This window comes from Leptonychotes weddellii, chromosome 1 (genome assembly GCF_054177405.1).
Source record: "Leptonychotes weddellii isolate Sample4059 chromosome 1, ASM5417740v2, whole genome shotgun sequence".
Taxonomy (NCBI): domain Eukaryota; kingdom Metazoa; phylum Chordata; class Mammalia; order Carnivora; family Phocidae; genus Leptonychotes; species Leptonychotes weddellii.
This window is the reverse complement of record NC_138369.1, coordinates 146,566,953-146,583,045: the sequence shown is the minus strand read 5'-3', so window position 1 is coordinate 146,583,045 and position 16,093 is coordinate 146,566,953. Positions and strand designations below refer to the sequence as shown.

The 16,093-nt window shown below is 38.2% G+C and overlaps 1 pseudogene; it reads right to left on the bottom strand.

The window, feature by feature from the left end:
- Window positions 1-3,274: 3,274 nt before the first annotated feature.
- The window catches only part of LOC102726960 (large ribosomal subunit protein eL18 pseudogene), a 15,970-nt pseudogene continuing 3,151 nt past the window's right edge, over window positions 3,275-16,093 (bottom strand).

The window sequence follows — 16,093 nt, the reverse complement described above, 5'->3', positions numbered from 1 at the left end:
GTGAAAGAAAGAAAAAAGAAAAAGAAAAAAAAAGAATATGATCAAATATGATCAGGCTACTGAATAGATCAGTGCCACACACTAGATTTTGGGCATATTTTTGTCTGTTAGAAGAAACTGCCTCCCAAATTTTAAAGAAACTTATATATAAGAATAAAATATATGTACAAAAATACAGGTAAATACGATGAAGGGATGGAATATGACTCTAAAGATGAAAATTATAAAATATTTTATTAAAGGAATTGATAAGATAAGAAGTTGGTTGAAAAAAGAAAGAAGAGAAATTAAAAAAAAAGGGGGGGAGAGAATATGATCAAGCAGGAGACTAGAACAAAGCCATACAGTAGAGATTTAGGGTATATTTTGGTCTGTTAGAAGAAACTGTATCCCAAAATTTTAAAGAGAGAACAACTTATATATATATATATATCAAAAATAAGGTTAACTACTATGAAGGGATAGGATTTGACTCTAAAAATGAAAAATAAAAAAGATTTTTAAAAAAGGGATTTGTAAGATGTTGTTTGAAAAAGGGAAAAAGAAAAATTCAAAAAAAAAGAAAAAGAAAAAAAGAAAATTAAAAAAATTAACTTTGAAAGACTAAAGAATCAGGGGGAAAAAAGCCATTAATTCTATGTTCTGTATTCCCCTAGTGCTGGCATTCTGCCGTTCTCATTGATCGGTAAACTTGGTCTTGGCTGGCGGTTCTTGGGGATCTTCTGGGGGAAGGGCCTGTTGCCATGGTTTTCAGATGTCTTTGCCGGAGGTGGAATTGCCCCACCCTTGCCAGGTCTGGGCTAAGTAATCCTCTTGGGTTTGTTCTCAGGAGCTTTTGTTCCCTGCAAGCTTTCCGTACAGCTTTGGAGAATGAGAGTGAAAATGGCAGCCTCCCAATCTCCATCCCGGAGGAGCCCATAGCTCAGGGCCCCACTCCTCAGTGAGCCCCCAGAGAAAAGCAGTCAATCAGTCCCGTCTCCCCGGTATCCAGCTGCACTCCATGCTCACCCGGCCTGTGACCTAGCATTTCTATCTCTGGCACATGACCCCATGTGGAGTCTCCAAACCCAGCAGATCCCTGCAGTGCGCTCCCGTGACTCTCCTCCTGGGGGGGGAAGGGGAGTCTCCCCGGATCTGCTACCTGTTGGGTCTGTGCTGGAGGAGCAGTGGCCCAACTGTGCCTCGGATCACGGTTTATGGCAACCCCGAGCTGAGAACCCGAGGCTCGGCTCGGTCTCTGCAGCCGGCTTCTCCTCTCCAATACCTGGGAGCTCTGCTGCACTCAGGCACCCCTGGTCTTCCTGTGACCCCGAGGGTCCTGAGACCACACTGTCTCAGCAAGGGTTCCACCCCCTGCTTAGCCACTGGAGCAATGTCCCTCAGCGGATCTGACTTCTAAAGTTCCGATTTTGTGCTCCGCTGCTGTATCACTTGTCGGTAGTGGCTTACGGAGGCCCCCTCCCCCGCTGCCTATCCTCCCGAATATCACCTCAGATTCACTTCTCCGCACGTCCTACCTTCCAGAAAGTGGTCACTTTTCTGTTCAGAGAGTTGCTGCTATTCTTTACTTCAATCTCCTATTGAGTTCGTAGGTGTTCAGAATGGTTTGATCCCTATCTAGCTGATATCCTGGGACCCAGATGAAATTTAGGTCTCCTACTCCTCTGCCATCTTGCTCCTCCTCAGGTATTTTTTCTTTATCAGCCTGTGGTTATGAGCAGAAACTCGCAGTCTGAGGTCCCAGCAATGGCAGGGTTTTCTTACAAGTCCTGGAAATCACATGGCGAATCTGGGACCACACAGAGAAGTGAAGGCAAGGGAGGATTTTAATTTTTTTACAGATTAAATAGGACATTCTCTCAAAGCGATTCTTAGAAATGGCTCAAAAAATCAAAAGGCAATAAAGAAATGAAAAAGGTAATAATAGAAGTTGTAAAACTGCAGTCTTCTGTCCATCCCTCCCTCCAGCAGTTCTCCACTCCCCCAGTGGATGCTACCAGAAAGTGTTTTAGCTATTTTCCCTGGTGTTTAGGTTCCAAAATAACTTATTTTTCATATCTTTCTAAATTTCAGATATTATGTATCGATTTCCACCTATAGAAACTGAAGTTGGCCCTTTTAAATCCCTCTCATAATCTGAAGTCCCTATCACAAATACATGTTCGCTCTTCCCATCAAACCCAGTTTTTAACATTTAAGTTGAAAGCTGTATTCAGTTTTAAATTACTGTGGTTATGCATATACTGTTTAATTCAGAATCAAGTTGAGCACTACTGTTAAATTCCCTTTCTTGTACAACTTTTTTGTTGGTATTTTGTGGAGTTACTTGCCCTTTATTTTTGTTGTTACTTAGTTTTCTTAAAATCTCTGCCTAAATATTCCCACAATCTTCACTTCTCAGTCCTATTTTCCACCCAGTCCTATTTCTGTGAATCTATTTATTGTAATAGGAATTTTGTGAAATTCCTCCCAGAACTTTAATTCCTAACTCTTCTGCTTCAGTCTGCCTGGTTTTTCTCTAAGTCTCTATGTGTATCTTCACACTTCTTGTTCTTTTCCAGCAAATTCTCTTCACCTCTGTCCTGTGCTGGATCCACTATTTCATGGATATCACATATAAAGGATATTTGTTGTTAGTTTTGCATGCCTAGCATCTGAAGCATTTTCTGTGATAGGGGAAAACCTCATTCTTATGGACAATGCAGGAAAGTAAAGACTGACTTGCTGTACAGTAGCTGAAAATACTAGATTCTCATTTTCACTGACATTTTTTTATCCAGGAGACAAATGTGTAAGCTAGGATGGCTCAGTCCAATGTGTTCACAGCAAATTTTATGCTTTTGCTCATGATGCATAAAAAAAGGAGGCAGGGGATGCTTTCTCTTACGGTAGCAGAGATAACACTGTAAGGTGGGACTCTTGGTGTGGGTAGGGACAGCTCACCACCCCCAGCCAATACCTGCAAGGGCCTCTGGCACTAACTGCCCTCTCCCACCCCTGTGATATTCTTGCTGTTTTCTTAGTACTGCTACAGAAGTCAAGCTTGACCACGTGGAACCCTGCTGGAACCCCCAGTCTGTAATCATAAGATTCTCCCAAATCATTGTTTTTCTCCTTGTTTCCCACGAAGTTTCTAGAGCTGTGTGTATCTGCCTTGCAATTGTGTAAGTGTCCACAAGCAAGATCTCTGGTAGTTTTATGTGAAAGATAAAAGGGCCTCATGAATCCATTTTAAAATGTGTAATTAATTTATTTTCTTGCATCCAAAATCTTTTTAATAACAAAGCAGGATCTGGGGGCAGTTTTTGTAACCACGGTGTGTCCATTGGACTCTGGTGAGCTCAAACTTCTGGCCCTTGGAGTGCATGTAGGGTGTAGTGTGGCTGCACAGGGTCTCCCGGCCTTGTTAAAATGCCCGCACACTTCTGGACCCTTCAGAGGAGCAGAGAGCAGCACAGCCCTGCCGCGCTTGGGGGAGTACAGGGCCAGCTGGATGAAGGTGAGGCTCTAGCTCCAGCCTTGAGGATGAAGGTTCTGCACGAGGCTGTTTTCAGCATAGTGTGCACACTTTCAGTTTGGGTACCTCCTGGATGGATGCTCGGGTCACCCGTTATAGTCTCTGCAACAATAGCTCTTTTGTCTTCCTGGCCAGAAAGTTTCATCTTCCAGATCATCCAGGAAAGGATGAAGGCGGCAGGTTGGTGTGACTCATGAACCACCTCTTCAGCACAACTTGGTTGTAAATGGAGCTGGTTTGTTTGGCCAGAAAATCATACCGCTTGACCAAAAGCCTTTCATAGATGTCCTAGCTTTTGGAATCTTCACAGTTAACCTTTTGGTCCTTGTTGTGGAGGATGCCAAGTCCAATTATGGCAATTCTCCCACCTCCAATCTCAGCACAGCTCAAGAGGTGTAAAACGTTTCATTTCTCTGGTGACAGTGCATGGCATGTTTTGTAGCCCTTCCAATGATACTATAAATTATCCATATCCTCCAGATAAATTCTTCATCTAGATAATCATCCAGGGTCCTCTTCTTTGGAACTGTGAACTCTGTTTGATAGAAAGCTTGAAGATAGATTACACCTTCATTTCTTCTTTAGTATCTTGTTTTGCTGGAGACCACTCTGTAGCAACTTTCAGTAATTATATGGAGGAAGAAAATTTTTTGAGAGCACTTATATTGGGAATTTTTTTCCTATTCTCATAGTTGATAGTTTGGACTTAAATTTTTAGGTAGCAAATCATGCATCAGAATTTTAAAAGCATTTTTACATTTGTTTTATTGTTTCCAACATGGCTGCTCAGAAGGCAGATGGTACTTTTAGACACAGACCTATGCTTGTGAATCTTGTCTCTCTTTCCCAGGAAATTTTCAGGCTCCTCCTTCATCTCTGAAATTTTGCAGTGATGGACTTTGATGTGAGTTGTTTTTGCTTTGTTTCTCCATTCATTTGTGTTGGATCCTTTAAGCTCTTTTCAATGTGGAGATCCACATCTAATTAGGGGAATTTTCCTTGTTTTATTTTATTTCTTTGATAATTTTTCCTTTCCATTTTCTGTGCTTTTTTATCTGGGACTCCCAGTATATAAATGTTGGACTTACTGAGTCAATCTTTTTTTCTTATATTTTCTGTCCTATTTTTCTTCTATTTTTGCTTTATTTTCTGGGAGATACCTCCAACTTTGTTTTTCAATATTTCTTTCATTTTTAGTTTTGCTATTATATTTTAATTTTCTAAGACATTCTTCTTGTTATCTGAAATAACCCCCTTTTGTAGCATTTTGATTTGTGGCTATGCATAGGTATATTTATCTTATTTCTTTAAGGAAAATAATTTTTTTTTATTTTTGCTCCTTAAATTCCCTTGTTTTTGCTGTTGCTGTTGTTGTTGTTTGTTTTTCTGTATGTTTTCATTTTCATATTTTATATTAGAGATTTTTCACAACTGGTTGGTAGTCCTTGGCCTCTCATTTATATTAAGAGTGAGGCACTAAGAGTTTATTGGAGCCCTGTTTTCTCAGGCGGGGCTGGTTTACTGATGAGTTTTACTCAGGGAAGAACTCAGGCTCTTTGTTGTGTTTGATGGGATCTCCCATTGTCGGTATGGATAGGAATTTTTTTTTTCTTTTGATTTGGTTCTTCCTTCTATTTCTTGCATGGGGATTTTGACTTGGATGCTAGTAGGCCAGGCCCCAGGATGGGGAAGTGTCTATGGACTCAGTGTTTATTAAATGAATTATCATTCAAATTCTATTTTTCGTTCCTTACTTACCTCTTCCCCTCATTTATGCTTTATATCCTTAGATGAGATCCTCCATTGTTCAACTTTTCCAGAAACTAAACCCTTTAACTTTAGCAGGGGTAGGAAAGAGATAATTACTTGGCTTCTCGGGATAGAAGAAAATATAGCAGCTCTTTTTAAAGACTCAGCCACTTACCTTGCTTTCTGCTCTGCCTTGCACCTTCACTGAAGGAACTGATCCCTTCAACTCTTGAGGCTCCTGTGGTACGAAACAGTGATTCTTGCTGTAATCCCCATTCTTCTCACACACACATACACATCTCCATTCAGGTCTCCTAAATTAGTAATAACTGCCTACCTGGCTTCCAGTTTCCAAATTATTTAACATCTCTTTTCTACATTGTTCTGGTTTCTTTCTTTTCTTTCCTTTTCTTTTTCTTTTCTTTTTCTTTCTTTCTTTTTTCTTTCTTTCTTTCCTTCCTTCCTTCCTTCCTTCTTTCCTTCCTTCCTTCCTTCTTTTCTTCCTTCCTTCCTTTTCACTCTGTAAGCCTATCCTTTTTTTAATTGCTATAATTTTGGGGTGTTTTTAGATGGATCGGAAATAAATGCATGTGTTAGATTCATAAGGTTTAACCAGAAGATTCTAAGTACATTTCTTTCATAAGAAAAAAATCAAGGAACTGAAAAATCCTTCTGTGGTCAGATTGGATACCAAAGCCTATAGTGGGAATGGAAATTCTGAGTTCTATAAACTGTCCCTGGGCTTTTCCATATATCTACTCTTCATAGATTGACATTTATTAGGATTGGTTTTTTCCAGAATTGTATATTTTTCTGCTTTTGCTGTACTCAGAATTAGAAATGTGTCGTTATTATTTTACCTTCTGTGCCTCACTTTTAACCCTCTCTCTAATGGATAAGATCATTATTAACAAAGAATTATAACTCTTGTCACTCACATTCCAAATTCTAGTTGTTTTTTTCTAACTTAGCTGAGTTCATTAATTGAATCTGTGCTCTTCCACAATATGTTCAGAAATACCTCTTTTTCTTCACCCTCTGAGGTTTTATTTCCTTTCTGAGATGATTTTATTTTAAGATAAGCATATGCTAGGTAATATTTGTGTAACTGTTATGTGTTATTAGTTATACAAGTAAGGCATTCTATCACCCTATTTTCCTTTCTAACCAATAACAAATTTTAAATGTTTAGCAGATATTAAGCATTGTAGATAGAGGGAAAACAAGAGTGTAGACAGATTAGGGATCGAAGATTTATCAGGCATAGAGATTCAAAGAGAGAAGAGCAGAAAAAAAATAACAGGGTAATCATTATGGGTCATATCTCCTGAGTAAAAACAATTGGTTATATATTTTCATTTAACTACATTATATAGCATACAAAATCTGACTCTTTTTTTTTTTTTTGGTCTTTCAAAATGAAATATCAGAAAATTCTTGCTAAATCATGTATGTTGTTACAAGGTCATCAGTGAAACCCAAAACTTCACACCTAACTTCACACTTTAAGAAGTTAATCGACATGGGGTGGTGCCTGGCTGGCTAGGGGAACATGTGACTCTTCATCTCAAGGTTGTGGGTTCAAGCCCCACATTGGGGGTAGAGATTAATTAAATAAATATGAAAAAAGAAAAAAAAAGAAGTTAATTTACATGGGACCAGAAGCCAAAGGATATTGCATATTTTGGGGTTTTTTTTTTTTAAGATTTTTATTTATTTATTTAACAGAGATAGAGAGAGAGCACAAGTAGACAGAGCGGCAGACAGAGGGAGAGGGAGAAGCATGCCTCCCGCTGAGCAGGGAGCCCGATGCGGGGCTCGATCCCAGGACCCTGGGATCATGACCTGAGCCGAAGGCAGCCGCTTAACAGACTGAGCCACCCAGGCGCCCCTGCATATTTTATTTTTTAATTTTTATGGAACAGAAGTAAAGAATTTGCCTTCATGTATAAATCACACGGACTATTTGAAATGGAGAATTCCTTTTTACAGAAGTCTATACAATTTTATGCTAACATCCCTCTGCCTGTGAAACTCTCTGTTGGGAGAAGAGTTAACAAAATTACCTTTAGAAGTCTCATTAATATACTTTTCACTTCCATTTTATCAGTGACTTGTTTTGCTGTGAAAAACACTAAGCAAAATGCCTATCTATTCTACAATAGCTTTAAACTAAAAACAAAACAAGTTATACTAGATAGAAGAAAAAATGAATATATTTTTTTTTTCCTCAGATGTACAAGGTATACTTTTAAGTAAATAAAAGATTATGAAATGCCTTCTGGCTCTGTTGCTGGTCCAGTGTTACCATGCCCACTATTACCTGGTTAAGGAATGTTGGCTTGTTCTTGAGGGACATGACACTAAAACCTTAGAGCTTGTCATTTTGTTTCCAGATTAGAAACTTGTTCTATAGAATCACCTTCCACCCCTTTTTGTTTTGGGACTAGCAAATCTATTTTCCTTCATGCATTTTGTTTGTCTAATTCAAGAATCAGAATCCAAGATTCTTGAAGACAGTAGATTCATAAACCAATGGATATTTTGGAAATGGATATTTTTTTTTTAAAGATTTTATTTATTTATTTGAAAGAGAATGAGAGCGAGCACATGAGAGGGGGGAGGGTCAGAGGGAGAAGCAGACTCCCTGCCGAGCAGGGAGCCCGATGCGGGACTCAATCCAGGGACTCCAGGATCATGACCTGAGCCGAAGGCAGTCGTTTAACCAACTGAGCCACCCAGGCGCCCGGAAATGGATATTTTAACTTTCATTATGATGTTTCCTTCTTTGGAGAGAGATCATTGTTTTAACTTTCATTATAAATGTTTCTAATGCTCTAGGCTTCTTACTCTAATCCTAGAAGCACCTTGCCCTAGTCACTGAATCATTTGCTTCATATTGATCCAACTTAACAGACTATTTTTTCATTCTATACATGTAAAATTTTCCAGAATAGGTACTTAAAAATGTTTACATTTTTAAGATTTAATATCCTATTTTAAGAAAAAAAGAGTTCAGTTTTGTTCTACAATTTTATTTTTCAAATACTTTCCATCTTTACTCAATCCTCTCCACAATTACATCAATACATTTTTTTTTCCTTTCCAGGCTGTGTGCTGCAATATTAACGGGGATTCTCTTTTAGCTCACTATTGTATCTCAGTCACCCAACATCCTATCTTTCACATAGTAGGCACTCAGTAATTCATCATAAAACACACTGATCCTACCCTTCCATAAAGGACATGTAGTACTGGCTCGTTTCACATTTTATAGTATTGATTTAATGTTTTAAATGCTGGATTTGAAGCTTGAAAAATGACTGTTGCTTTTTCAACCAGAAGAGTATATGTTCAGAAGATAATAATAACAGTACTGCCTTTTTTGCTGATTTTAAAATTATCCTCCCAAACACATACATTTTTTAACATCTCTGATATTGGAAAGCAACTACAATCTTGAATTAATTGGAAACTCTCCCTGTCTCCCTCCCTTTCTCCCTTCCTTCCTCTCTCCTTTCTCCCTACCTCTCTTCTTCCCTTTCTTTCTCCTTCCCTCCCTCCCTCCTTCCCTTCCTTTATTTTTTTTCTTTCTTCATGGATGATAACATAATGATACTATGTCTTAGAATCAAAGCAGACTTTCATTTGAAGAGACAGCCTAGCTACAATTAGTTGAACTCCTATTGCATGATAATATGCATGAGGTCTTTATTTTTTTCTATTTTACAGATGAGGAAGCTTAGGCCCCAAAGATAAGCAAATCACTCAAAGTTATATATCTAGTAAACGGTGTCACTTGAATTGATATTATTCTACTCCAAAGAGTGCTCTTTACACAAACTAAAGTTTCATTTGTTCACTATATGTTCACTATATAAGTATACCTGGACAGAGCTCTGAAGTTGTAGAAATAGAATCATATATGCTAAAGTTGGAAGAAAATTTAGAGGACATAGATTCTAATTCCCTTATTTTGTAGATTAGAAAAGAACTCCAGCTAAGGTAAGTGATTTCCTCCATGTAATAAGTTTAGAAATTTGCAGACACAGGGCAGGCACATGGTTTAGGGACCATGATGCAAGTATCTGTAAATGTAGCCCTTAAAATTATTTTGGAATTCAAAAGGAAAATATTGTTGCACATACAACTCTTCCAATATGTGCCCTGACACTTTTATTAAGAGAGGAAGAATTGATATATGTAGCATATACAAAGACTTCCATAATAGTTCCTACTATGTAGTAAGAACTCCTTATATATTAACTGATTTAATCCTTACCAGAAAGTTTGGAAATGAGAACTAGCTACCTTTGTTGCCATTTTATGAATGAAGTAATAAGAGTTTAGAGAGGTCAAGCGACTTACTGAAAGTGTAAGAATGGGACAACTGATGATTGATGAATGAAGATTTGAGTCACTGAAACACTGGCTCATTGAGGTTCTGGCTGATGGCGGAAGTAACATCCAATGGGTAATGGAGGAAAGAAGCCAAAGATATTAATTAAATATATTAATTAATTAAAATGAGCAGTTACAGAAATGAGGACTGTAGAAGCTTTGCATGATTGTTTGGACTGGTGAGTGTGTGCGTGCATGTGTGTCTGTAGGCTAACCATTTTCTTCATCTCTTGCTTTCTCTTAATGATATTTATATACATGCTATTGGTAGTTTCATTTATAATTTTGACTTAAGGTAATGGTGGGACTGTTACTGAATATGAGGAACAATTAATACAGTTAGTAATGGATGCAATGACTTTTCAGACTATTTCTCATTTGAGGGAAAGAATAGAATCTCTTTTAAGAAGGGTAATGGTACATGGTTACATAAAGTTGTTTTGATATGTAAAGTTGTTTTGTTGTTGTAGGGAAGCTAAAATGTGTGGAGCCAGGAGCAGAGAAGTTGAGAGTCAAAGGAATGGGCTATGCTCTTTTATTTATTTATTGCCTATCAGCTCCAATTCACCTTTTTGCCTGCTCTGTGAAAATGGATCTGGGCCTTTTGCCAACTGACACAATGTTAGGTTTTGTCACTAAAGAGCGATGGAGAGATAATGCAGGCAGAGAGGGTTTTGTTTTCTGGTTTTGGAGCATTTGATTAGCAGATTCCCTTAGCATGGATGGCTTCTTTATTGCCTAGCTTCTGAAGCTCCTGCAGTGGGCATTTGTATCTCCAGAACCCCACTCCTGTGTGGTGGGTAGATTTTTAGTGCCCAGCTCCTGCAGTACATGGTAGCCAACAGCTTCCACTTGGCTGGTTTGGTAGTGAGAGGCATCTCCCTGTGAACAGCTTTCATAGTCACTTTAGAGCACATTGCCAGCAATTTTGGCCAGCTAGGCACCACAGCAAATCCTCTGCCATTCAGAGGGTCACAGCTATGCCCTCTACTATGAGGTCTGTATCTCAGCCTCGGGGTACAGGGAAGGGTGTTTTCTCTTGGCACTAGGTGTAGTGACTGCTCCTCATACCTGTTATTCCTATATTTTTTAGAGTTTTCTTTGCTTTTTTACTAGTCAATATCTATCTCCTTATTTCAATCCCTCATTATAGTTGATAATTCATTATATTAAATTTTCCCTTTTTAAATTACTGTGTGATTACTCTGTCTTGATTATACTCAAGGCTGTCTGACCTCAATTTCCATGCTTTTAAACCACTACCCTGTACTACTTTTTACCACTAACAGAGATAATTTAAAGCTGATAATAATGTGTCTTTGAATTTTCTTAAGATAAATAATTAATAATTAGGGTAGTAGAATCATAGTATTTTAGGGTAAGAAAGAACATTGAAAGTGATTCTGTCCAGTATCTTTTTTATTCAGATGTGGAAATTGAGGCCAAAATAACTTCAGTTATGCTGAGATCCATATTTTGTCCATGTTATTTTGTATCATTGTTGCCTATTATAGAGTCAATATTTATTAAATGTGAATTGAATTAAAATGAGTGAATTTACTAGATAATGTTTATTGAGTACCTTGCTTGTAGCTACAGATGAGGTGATGATTTAGATATAGTTCTTCCCCTCAAGAGGTTTTTGGTCAAATAGCAAATTTGAGATAAGAATGATAACTTTGATTAAACCTAATTCCTCTTTGCTTTGGATATTATGGCCAAGCTGATTGTGGGTTGAAAACAGAAGACAATTTTCTTTGTGCAGTTTTTATACTTGTGTCTAAAGCTATGTAGGGAAGAGGATCATGTGCACATGTTTAAACTTAACTTTGATATAGCTATTAGAACCTGCTATCTTCTGGAACAAATTTTGTTTAGTGACCTTTAAAAGCTCAATTTCCAAAGCACACATTTATAATTTTATTTTTGTACTTATGGGGATATCATCTTTACACAAAAATCCCCAAATCTTTTTGGATTGTATTTAGCAGAAACCTTCTTACTTCACTTTCTACAATGATGGGTGACAATAAATGAGGCCACAATCTAATAGGACCTGATTGTGACATACCTTGAATATTTAGCTTATGGAATTTTAATAATTAACCTTGGCTGAATTTGTCTCTGAATTCTGATAACTTAAGAAATTAAATAAATATGTGTCTATCTTTAGCACATCTTCAATCATTGGGGGGCACTGTGTATCAGAGCATTTCACAAAAATTAGAATAAATCCTACCTTAAAAAACAGAATTTCTAATAATATATTTTAGATAGATAAAAAATTTTTTGTCGGATAAAAAGTTTTTTCTTATGTAACATTCAATAGCACATAGGCAAACTGAAGGAGATCAGTAATTAAGTGGCTCTTTTAATTCCCTTTCATAATTTTAAAGTAAATTGGGAAGCTAACAAAAGTAAAAGTTCCTGGACTCTGAGAACAAACAAACAAACAAGCAAACAAATGCTTTTTATCAAGTAGTGGTTTTAATATTCTCTTGTGTCAAGTCATAGCTTATCATGAAATCATAATTTTAACCATTCACTTTGTGTCCAATATCATCACCTTTTAATTTGTGTTAATACTTACACAGGGGACATAAATTTAATATGTAGAACATCATGAATATTTTTGAAACTATCACCTCTTCTGCTTTCATTTCCTTCTCTGCCTTATATTTCTGTGTCCATTTCTTGATGATTCTCAGTTCTTAAACTACATCCCCTAACACACACTTACTCCTTATCTGTTCAGAGCTTCTGTTGACCTCTACATGTCCATGCAGACACAAATTCTACATGGTTACAAGAGAGTAAGGATGTGGTCCCCTGCTTCTACTGATCCTTCCAGAGGTCATTCCTCTTATGATGGTACTTTAAAATGTTTATTCTAAGAATAATAATGATAATAATTTAAAAAGTACCATGACTAACGTGTTAAAGGGAAGCCTGGGTGGCTCAGTCAGTTGAGTGTCTGCCTTCAGGTCAGGTCACAATCCCAGGATCCTGGGACTGAGTCCAGCATGAGGCTCCTTGCTCAGTGGGGAGTCTGCTTCTCCCTCTGCCTGCTGCTCCCCCTGCTTGTGCTCTCTCTCTCTCCAACAAATAAATAAACAAAATCCTAAAAAAAAATAAAGTGTTAAAAAAATAAAATCCATTGTAATCTATAAACAAGGGAAACCACACATAGCATCTTCATGCATTTTCTTCTAATTTTTTAATGCATTTTGGAGAAATAATTAGGGTTATACTTTATGAAAATAATAGCATGCAGTTTTTATTTTATGTTATTTTTGTGAATTTTCCCATCAGTAAGTACTCTTCAAAAAACTGATTTTAATAGCTTTATGATATTTCACCTTATAGAATAGCATCTTCTAGTTGTTAATGTAAATGGATTTCCAAATAATCACACAGTTTATGAAGGAGGTGGGCTGCCTCTAATGAACTGTGAGAACATTTGGGCATTTTGCACATACTCTGGGGAAGATAGCAGATGGAGCCCCTACCTATTACATTCTTTACCAGTGAGAACATTCTCCTCTCCTCTGATTGGCCTGGAGAGATCACAAAGGAAGAGAGACAAACATGCCTCACAAGAGGGGGGAGGAGCAAGATGGCGGAGGAGTGGGAGACCTAAATTTTGTCTGGTCCCAGGAATTCAGCTAGATAGGGATCAAACCATTCTGAACACCTACAAACTCAACAGGAGATCTAAAAAAATAATAGCAGCAATTCTCTGAACAGAAAAGTGACCACTTTCTGGAAGGTAGGACGTATGGAGAAGTGAATCCAAGGCAATATTCAGGAAGGTAGATGGCAGGGAAGGGAGCCTCCATCAGCCACTACCAGCAAGTGATAGAGCAGCAGAGCACAAAATCGGAACGTCTAGAAGTCTGCTCCGCTGAGGGACATCGCTCCAGTGGCTAAGTGGGGGGGTAGAACCTTCGCTGTGACAGTATAGTCTCAAGACCCTCTGGGTCACAGAAAGACCGGGGGTGCCTGAGTGTGGCAGAGCTCCCAGGTATCAGAGAGGGGAAGCCGGCTGCAGAGACGGAGCTGAGGAGTGGGCTCTCAGCTCGGGGTTGCCATAAACTGTGATCTGCAGCACAGTCGGACCACTGCTCCTCCAGCAGGGACCCAACAAGCGGCAGATCCAGGGAGACTTCCCTTCCTCCCCTGGGAGGAGCAGCACGGGAGTGCACCGCAGGAATCTGCTGGGTTCGGAGACTCCACATGGGGTCGTGTGCCAGAGATAGAAATGCTGGGTCACAGGCTGGGTGAGCATGGAGTGTGGCCGGAGACCGGGGAGTCGGGAGTGACTAACTGCTTTTCTCTGGGGGCACACTGAGGAGTGGGGCCCCTGAGTTCTCGGCTCCTCAGGGGCAGAGATTGGGGGGGGCCACCATTTTCACTCTCATCCTCCAAAGCTGTACCAAAAGCTTGCAGGGAACAAAAGCTCCCTAAAGCAAACCCGAGCAGATCACTTAGCCTGGACCTGGCAAGGGTGGGGCAATTCCGCCTCCAGCAAAGACATTTGGGAACCACGGCAACAGGCCCCTCCCCCAGAAGATCAGCAAGAACAGCCAGCCAAGACCAAGTTTACCGATCAATGAGAATGGCAGAACTCCAGCGCTAGGGGAATACTGCACCTAGAATCCATGGCTTTTTTACCATGATTCTTTAGTCTTTCAAAGTTAATTTTTTTTTTAACTTGCTTTTTCTTTCTTTGCTTTTTTTTTGAATTTTTCTTTTTCCCTTTTTCAACCAACATCTTATCAATCCCTTTTTTAAAAATCTTTTTTATTTTTCATTTTTAAAGTCATATTCGATCCCTTCATAGTAGTTAACTTTATTTTTGGTATATACATATAAGTTGTTCTCTATTTAAAATTTTGGGATGCAGTTTCTTCTAACAGACCAAAATATACCCTAAATCTCTAGTGTATGGCTTTGTTCTACTCTCCTGCCTGATCACATTCTCTCCCTTTTTTTTTTTAAATCCCCTTCTTCCTTTTTTCAACCAATGTCTTATCTTAAATTCCTTTTATAAAATTTTCTATAATTTTCATCTTTAAAGTCATATTCCATCCCTTCATCATATTTACCCTTATTTTTATACATATATAAGATTTTCTTTCTTTAAAACTTTGGGAGGCACTTTCTACTAACATACCAAAATACACCCAAAATCTAGTATGTGGGACTAATCTATGCACCAGCCTGATCATATTTGATCATATTCTATTTTGGTTTTTGTTTTTGTTTTTTTGTTTTTATCTTTTTCTTTCTCTTTTTTTTCCTTTTTTCTTTCTTTCCCTTTCTTTTCCCCCGGTTTCAGGTCTCTTCTGATTTCTTTAGTGTATATTTTCTGGGGATGTTCTTACCCTGTTATCATTTTGTTCTCTCATTCATCTATTCTCCTCTGGACAAAATGACAAGATGGAAAAAAATCACCTCAAAAAAAAGAACAAGAGGCAGTACTGACTGCCAGGGACCTAATCAATATGGACACTAGTAAGATATTGGAACTAAAGGTCAGAATGATGATTTTAAAGATACTAGCTGGGCTTGAAAAAAGCATGGAAGATATTAGAGAAACCATTTCTGGAGAAATAAAAGAAGTAAAATCCAACCAAATCAAAATCAAAAAGGCTATTAATGAGGTGCAATAAAAAATGGACGCCCTAACTGCTAGCATAAATGGGGCAGAAGAGAGAATTAGTGATATAGAAGACCAAATGATGGAAAATAAAGAAGCTGAGAAAAAGAGAGTTAAACAACTACTGGATCACGAGGGCAGAATTCGAGAAATAAGTGATACCAAAAGACAAAACAATATTAGAATAATTGGGATCCCAGAAGAAGAAAGAGAGGGGCAGAAGGTATATTGGAGCAAATTATAACAGAGAACTTCCCTAATTTGGGGAACGAAACAGGCATCAAAATCCAGAAAGCACAGAGAACCCCTCTCAAAATCAATAAAAATAGGTTAACACCCTGACATCTAATAATAAAACTTACAAGTCTCAGAGACAAAAAGAAAATCCTGAAAGCAGCTCGAGAGAAGAGATATGTAACCTACAATGGTAGAAACCTGAATTGGCAACAGACCTATCCACAGAGACCTGGCAGGCCAGAAAGGACTGGCAGGATATATTCGGAGCACTAAATGAGAAAAATATGCAGCCAAGAATACTCTATCCAGCTAGGCTGTCATTGAAAATAGAAGGAGAGATAAAAAGCTTCCAGGACAAACAAAAACTAAAGGAATTTGCAAACACGAAACCAGCCCTACAAGAAATATTGAAAGGGGTCCTCTAAGCAAAGAGAGAGGCTAAAAGTAACATAGACCAGAAAGGAACACAGACAATATACAGGAAGAGTCACCTTACAGGCAATACAATGGCACTAAATTCATTTCTT